We start from the raw sequence: 7,726 nt of genomic DNA on the forward strand, positions 1-7,726 counted from the left end.
CATGCTGCCATGCCCGGCTAATTTTTTGTATTTTAGTAGAGACAGGGTTTCACCATGTTACCCAGGCTGGTCTTGAACTCCTGAGCTCAGGCAATCCACCCGCCTCAGCCTCGCAAAGTGCTAGGATTACAGGCATGAGCCACCCCTCCTGGCTGAAAGTACTTTCATAGTCTGTTGATATCACACTTGCCCGAGGGGAAGCAGAGGCTGATTTCTCAAACTACATGATTATTAGTTGAGACACCTTCCCTCTTTGTCAGTGGGGCAGGAGAGACAACAGCAGGAGAATACTCAAAAATGTCCCCTGCTTCGTGGCAACTGTGAGTTCCCTTGAGGTCACCAACTACATCCTAATAATCTGTATCACCAGTTGCCAGAGTGATGCTTGCCCCGGAACTGACCCTTTGAGTGTTTGTTAAGTGAGTAATTAAGTGACAAAGTGATTCAGACAAGAGGACCTGCAACATTTTTCCTACGATAGTTCATGTCATGGTATGTGCAGAGGAAGGATAACCCAGCCCTCGGGTCGGCTGTTAGTCCCCACCACTCTTGCCAGGGACCCCACTCCCATACCCCAATTCCTTCAGCTCTCCCACCAGGAAGAAGCAGATATTCAGTCCGGGAGAGCCCCTCTTTCCTGAGGGACCTGTTTCTTTTTCTCTTCTTCTTTTTCTTTTCTTTTCTTTTCTTTTTTGAGACCGAGTCTTGCTCTGTCATTCAGGCTGGGGTGCAGTGGCATGATCTCAGCTCACTGCAACCCCTACCTCCCAGATTCAAGCAATTCTCATGCCTCAGCCTCTTGAGTAGCTGGGACTACTGGCACCCACCACCACGCCCAGCTAATTTTTTTAATTTTAGTAGCAACGTGGTTTCACCATGTTGGCCAGGCTGGTCTTGAACTCCTGACCTCAGGTGATCCACCTACCTCGGCCTCCCAAAGTGCTGGGATTACAGGCGTGAGCCACCGCGCCTGGCATGGGGGACCTGTTTCTATTTCACGATCTGTAGACCAGTCTATGGGCACAGTTCCTGAGGGACACCTCAGTGCTAGGCCCAGGAGATGCACCAAGCAGAAAACTTGGCTATCTGGGGTAGGGGAGGGAGGATGGAGCTCGTGAAACTCACGGTCTCCTAGGAAACACACCTGTGGGTTTCAGTGTCCTAGGGCTGCCACAACAAACTGGGTGGCTTCAAATGACAAGTAATTTGTTGTTGGTGGTGGTGTTGAGGCAGAGTCTCACTCTGCCACCGAGGCTGGAGTGCAGTGGCGTGATCTCAGCTCACTGCAGCCTCCGCCTCCCAGGTTCAAGTGATCTGCTTCAGCCTCCCAAGTAGCTGGGATTACAGGCACACATCACCACGCCCAGCTAATGTTTTGTATTTTTAGTAGGGACAGGGTTTCACCATATTAGCCAGGCTGGTGTCAAACTCCTGACCTCAGGTGATCTTCCCGCCTCAGCCTCCCAAAGTGCTGGGATGACAGGCATGAGCCACCACACCCAGCCTGTTTGTTTTGAGACAGGATCTCACTCTGTTGCCCAGGCTGGAGTGCAATGGCACAATCAGGGCTCACTGAAGCCTCGATCTCTTGGGCTCAAGCGATCCTCCTATCTCAGCCTCCTGAGTAGCTGAGACCACAGGCGTGCACCATCATGCCAGGGTAATTTTTTAATTTTTTTGTAGAGACAGGGTCTCACTGTGTTGCCCAAGCTGGCTTTGAACTCCTGGGCTCAAGCAATTCTCCTGCTTTGGCTTCCCAAAGTGCTGGGATTACAAGCATGAGCCTTTGCACCTGGCATTAACAAGTGGGGACGGCTTTCTCCTGGCTTCTGGTGGCTTCAGCAATCCTTAGCCTTCCTTGGGCTTGTAGCTGCATCGCTCCAATCTCTGCCACTGCCCTCCAGTGGCCCTCCCCTCTGTATGTCTCTGTGTCTTCTCCTTTTCCATCTCTTATAAGGACACCCGTCATTGGATTTCGGGGCCAGCCACCCTAATCCAGGATGATCTCATCTCGAGATCCTCCACTGAATTACATCTGTGAAGACACTTACCCCAAGTCAAGTCACATTCACAGTTCTGGAATGTGGACATATATTTTAGGGTGGGGCATCATTCAACTCATTAAACTGACCGAGCCACTTCCCATAGCCCGCAGCGTGGAGGGGAAGACGCCTGGCAGGCCCTGGACACACAGGCCAAGGGACAGGAGCTTGTTAGGGTGCAGGGAGGGGCTCCTGGGTCCGAGGCCCGGGGATGAGGCCCCTAGGCTGGAGATCTGGGAACCACTTCCCCACAGGGCCATACACACACACACACACACACACACACACACACACACACGCCTGGTGTGGCTGGAATCGAGAGAACAGGAGAGAGCAGGGCAGGGCGTGTCTAGGAATGAGACAGGCCAGGCCCTGCATTCCTGAGTGGGAAGAGAAATTGAGAGTTAGGAGGGACAAGGCCTGATTTGCTTTTACCAGGGAGACAGAGCCGGGACCTGGGTGGTTTGCCTTCATGGGTCCCCAACGTTCCCCAGGAATATTACGCTGGACATCAATGTAGCCAGGCGTGACACCTGAAAAAAAACACTTTGGCTCACAGGGGCGGGTTCTTTGGGGGCACATGGCCTTCTTGGGGGAGATCCTCCGTAGAGAAAGGAGGTGACCTGACTTGGGTGCTCACGAGCGCCCCCTGGCCTCTGTGCGGAGAACTGACTGTAGGGGTAAGGGCAGAGCGGGAGTACCAGGACCGAAGCCATTCACTGCACCGCCAGGCAGGAGGTGATGGGGCTGGCTGGACCTGGAGAGGTCTGAGCAGGTGGGGGGAAAGTAGTCCAGGATTTTTTTTTTTTCTTGAGATGGAGTCTCGCTCTGTCGCCCAGGCTGGAGTGCAGTGGCGCAATATCGGCTTGCTGCAACCTCCATCTGGGGGGTTCACGCAATTCTCCTGCCTCAGTCTCCCGAGTATCTGGGAGTACAGGCGTGTCCCACCACACCCGGCTAATTTTTGTTTTTTTAAGAGAGGTGGGGTTTCACTATGTTGGCCATGCTGGTCTCAATCTCCTGACCTCAGGCAATCCACCCGCCTTGGCCTCCCAAAGTGCTGGGATTACAGGCATGTGCCACCGCACCTGGCTGATTTTTTTATTTTTATTTTTGGCTTTGTTTTGTTTTGTTTTGTTTATTAGAGACAGGGTTTCATTCTGTTGCCCAGGCTGGAGTGAAATGGTGCGATCATAGCTCACTGCAGCCTTGACCTCCTGGACTCAAGTCATCCTCTTACCTCAGCCTCCCAAGTAGCTGGGACCACAGGCACGAACCACCACACCCACCCAAGAATACATCTTGAGGCCGGGCACGGTGGCTCACACCTGTAATTGCAGCACTTTGGGGGGCTGAGGAGGGCAGATCACTTGCAGTCAGGCGTTCAAGACCAGCCTGGCCAATACGATAAAACATCATCCCTACTAAAAATACAAAAATCACCCGACCAATCAGAGAGCTCGCTAAAACGCTAATTAGGCAAAAACAGAAGGTAAAGAAATAGGCAATCATCTATCGCCTGACAGCACAGCGGGAGGGACAATGATTGGGATATAAACCCAGGCATTGAAGCCAGCAACGTCTACCCCCTTTGGGTGCCCTCCCTTTGAATGGGAGCTCTGTTTTCACCCTATTAAATCTTGCAACTGCAAAACAAAACAAAACAAAACAAAAAATCAGCCGGGCCTGGTGGTATGCACCCGTAATCCCAGCTACTTGGGAGGCTGAGGCTGAGAATCATTTGAAACCGGGAGGCCAAGGTTGAGGTGAGCTGAGATTGTGCCACTGCACTCCACTCCAACCTGGGCGACATAGCCAGATTTTGTCTTTATTTATTTATTTTTTATTTATTTATTTTTTTTTTTGAGACGGAGTCTTGCTCTGTCGCCCAGGCTGGAGTGCAGTGGCGCGATCTCGGCTCACTGCAAGCTCCGCCTCCCGGGTTCACGCCATTCTCCTGCCTCAGCCTCTCCGAGTAGCTGGGACTACAGGCGCCCGCCACCACGCCCGGCTAATTTTTTGTATTTTTAATAGAGACGGGGTTTCACCGTGGTCTCGATCTCCTGACCTCGTGATCCGCCCGCCTCGGCCTCCCAAAGTGCTGGGATTACAAGCGTGAGCCACCGCGCCCGGCCAGATTTTGTCTTTAAATATATATATGTATGTATGTATGTATGTATATATATCGTGGGCCAGAGATGAGATAGGTGGCTCCCTCCTGTAATCTCAGCTACTTGGGAGGAGGCTGAAGCGGGAGGTTGAGCCCAGGTGTTCGAAATCAGCCTGGGCAACATGGCCAAACCCCATCTCTACGAAAAATACCAAAATTAGCTGGATGTGGTAGGAGGATCACTTGAACCTAGGAGGTCAAGGCTATGGTGAGCTATGATGGCACCACTGCACTTCAGCCCGGATGACAGAGCGTGATCCTGTCTCAAAAAAAAAAAGAGAAGAAAAGAAAATATTATGCCTATAAGAAAAGCTTTTTAAAAATATCTGATGTGTCTGTGGTTTCACTGTCATTGCTTGCCCATTGGGATTTACAAAAAGGAAAAGAACAGAAAAGAAAGTAGTGCTGATAGGACGTGCTGCTGACAGAGCTGGAGTATAAGAGAAAGGTAGGCTGGGCGCAGTGGCTCACGCCTGTAATCCCAGCATTTTGGGAGGCCAAGGCGGGAGGATCATTTGAGCTCAGGAGTTTGAAACCAGCCTTGGCAACATGGTAAAATCCCATCTCTGCAAAAAATAAAAAAAAATTAGCTGAGTGTAGTGGCCCGTACCTGTGGTCCCAGGTACTTGAGAGGCTGAGGTAGGAGGATTGCTTGAGCCCAGGATGTTGAGGCTGCAGGGAGTCATGATTTTGCCAGTGTACTTCAGCCTGAGTAACAAAGCAAGACTCTGTCAAGAAAGAAAAGAAAAGAAGAGGAGAGGAGAGGGAAAAGGAAGGAAAGAAGGAAGGAAGAGAGGAAGGGAGGGAGGGGAAGGAAGAAGGAAAGGAAGTAAGAAAAAAAGGAGAAGAGAAGGAAGGAAGGAAGGAGAGAAAGAGAGAGAAAAGAAAGGAAGGAGAGAGAGGAAGCAAGGTAGGTAGTAGTCAAGTCTTATTCCAAGGTTTGGGGCCTGATCAACTGAAAGTCAGAATTGCTGTCACCATGCGGGGGAAGACAGGGTAAAGGGCATATTTGGGGTGTCAATCAAAACCTCAATTCCAGATGGTTTCAGTTTGAGATGCCCTGAGACGTCCTTACAGAGAAAGCAAGACAGAGAAATAGAAATACCTCAGGAGTTCAGGGAGAAGGGCTGGTGTGGTGTTTTTCATCACCACTGCTGCCATTTGTTTCTCTTTGCTGCTGCAAAGACCCCTCTAGAAAACAGTGTGACGTGCACAGCTGCCGGGTGTCACTTCCTAAAACCCAGCAGTCAAAGGCAGGTGCCAGGCCGGATGCAGTGGCTCACGCCTGTAATCCCAGCACTTTGGGAGACTGAGGCGGGTGGATCACCTGAGGTCAGGAGTTCGAGACCCACATGGCAAAACCCTGTCTTTACTAAAAATACAAAAATTAGTCAGGCATGGTCGCGGGTGCCTGTAATCCCATCTACTCAGGAGCCTGAGGCAGGAGAATTGCTTGAACCTCCGGGAGGCAGAGGTTGCAGTGAGCCGAGATTGCGCCACTGCATTCCAGCCTGGGAGACAGAGCAAGACTTCTGTCTCAATTAAAAACAAACAAACAAAAAAGGCAGGTGACAGTGCTGGGGCTGTAACCTGAGGCCACAGGACTCAGCCCCATCTCCAGGATCACCTGGCTGGGGCTATGTCCCTTGGTGCTGTCCCTCCTGTCCCCCACATCTCAGTCCACCCTGTCCCCAAAGTTGAAGAAAGTAGAACTCACTCCCTCGAGGGACGTCTCATGTCCTGGGGTTGGAGCTAAGATTCCACATCTATGAGTTACTGTGCATCCTTCAGCTCGTGTCTCCCCTCTCTGAGCCTCAGTCTCCTCCTCTGTAGTGTGGGGGTGATATCAGTCCCATCCCCAGGAGCTCAACATGATCCATTGAGATTAGACATGAAAAGCAACCAGCACAGAGCCTGACACACAGCGAGGGTCCAATACAGGTTTCTATTTATATGATGTGTCCATTATGACATATTGCATCTATCCATGGTTGTGACCTCAGCACATTTTAGTAATAGCAGCTGGTATGCAGTAAGCGCTTACTATCTGTCTGGCACCATCAGGGGCATTTGACATGGAATAGCCCATTTAATCCTAACATGCTGATAACCGCCTAAGGAGGTGTGTACTATTATTATTTTTTATTATTATTTTTGGAGATGGAGTCCTGCTCTGTCTCCCAGGCTGGAGTGCAGTGGCATGTTCTGAGCTCACTGCAACCTCCGCCTCCTGAATCAAGCTCACTGCAACCTCTGCCTCCCGAGAATCAAGCGATTCTCCTGCCTCAGCTTCCAGAATAGCTGGCATTACAGGTGCAAGCCACCGTGCCCGGCTAATTTTTTATATATATATAGATATATATATATATATATATATCCCAGGCTGGAGTGCAGTGGCATGCTGTCGCCTCACTGCAAGCTCTGCCTCCTGGGTTCACGCCATTCTCCTGTCTCAGCCTCCCAAGCTGGGACTACAGGTGCCTGCTACCACACCCGACTAATTTTTTGTATGTTTAGTACAGACAGGGTTTCACCATGTTAGCCAGGATGGTCTCGATCTCCTGACCTCGTGATTCGCCCACCTCGGCCTCCCAAAGTGGTAGAATTACAGGTGTGAGCCACCACGCCCGGCTGGTGTGTATTATTATTATCTCCATTTTACAAATGAGGAGACTGAGGCACAGAAGGGAATGGGCTTCACACAAGGTCACAGAGCTGCTGAGCAGCACAGGTTATGGAGAAAAAGAAGACAATTCTACCCCACAACCTCAGGTGGACTACGGATGGAATAAAGACTCAGGAAAAGTAACACTATAGAATGCGTGGGGCGCAGTGGCTCACGCCTATAATCCCAGCACTTTGGGAGGCTAAGGTGGGCAGATCATGAGGTCAGGAGTTCGAAACCAGCCTGGCCAATATGGTGAAACCCCGTCTCTATTTTGTAAAATACAAAAATATTAGCTAGGCATGGTGGCACAGCCTATAATCCCAGCTACTCAGGAGGCTGGGGCAGGAGAATTGCTTGAGCTCAGGAGGCAGAGGTTGCAGTGAGCTGAGATCATGCCACTGCACTCCAGCCTGGGCGATAGAGTGAGATTCCGTCTCAAAATAAATAAATAAATAAATGAAATAACAAAACCAAAAAACGTAGAATGAAGAAATGAAAATGGGGCCGGGCGCGGTGACTCATGCCTGTAATCCCAGCACTTTGGGAGGCCGAGGTGGGCAGATCACGAGGTCAGGAGATCGAGACCATCCTGGGTAACATGGTGAAACCCCTCTCTACTAAAAATACAAAAAAATAGCTGGACGTGCCCGGGCGCGGTGGCTCATGCCTGTAATCCCAGCACTTTGGGAGGCTGAGGCAGGCGGATCACGAGGTCAGAGATCGAGACCATCCTGGCTAACACGGTGAAACTCCGTCTCTACTAAAAATGCAAAAAAATTAGCCAGGTGTGGTGGCGGACACCTGTAGTCCCAGCTACTCGAGAGGCTGAGGCAGGAGAATGGCGTG

At 50.8% G+C, this 7,726-nt stretch overlaps 1 protein-coding gene and 1 long non-coding RNA gene across 3 annotated transcripts in view; one reads left to right on the plus strand and one right to left on the minus strand.

The window, feature by feature from the left end:
- The window catches only part of NFIX (nuclear factor I X), a 221,801-nt gene that overhangs the window by 43,599 nt on the left and 170,476 nt on the right, over positions 1-7,726 (plus strand). The window lies entirely within an intron of this gene.
- On the minus strand, positions 2,462-6,071 carry LOC131380702 (uncharacterized). Its single transcript, XR_009208797.1, has 3 exons — positions 5,930-6,071; positions 4,823-4,920; positions 2,462-2,575 (listed from the first exon to the last, which is right to left on the minus strand). It is a non-coding gene; the product is annotated as an uncharacterized LOC131380702 (long non-coding RNA).

The sequence above is a fragment of the Hylobates moloch genome, unplaced genomic scaffold (genome assembly GCF_009828535.3).
Source record: "Hylobates moloch isolate HMO894 unplaced genomic scaffold, HMol_V3 SCAFFOLD_12, whole genome shotgun sequence".
NCBI lineage: Eukaryota > Metazoa > Chordata > Mammalia > Primates > Hylobatidae > Hylobates > Hylobates moloch.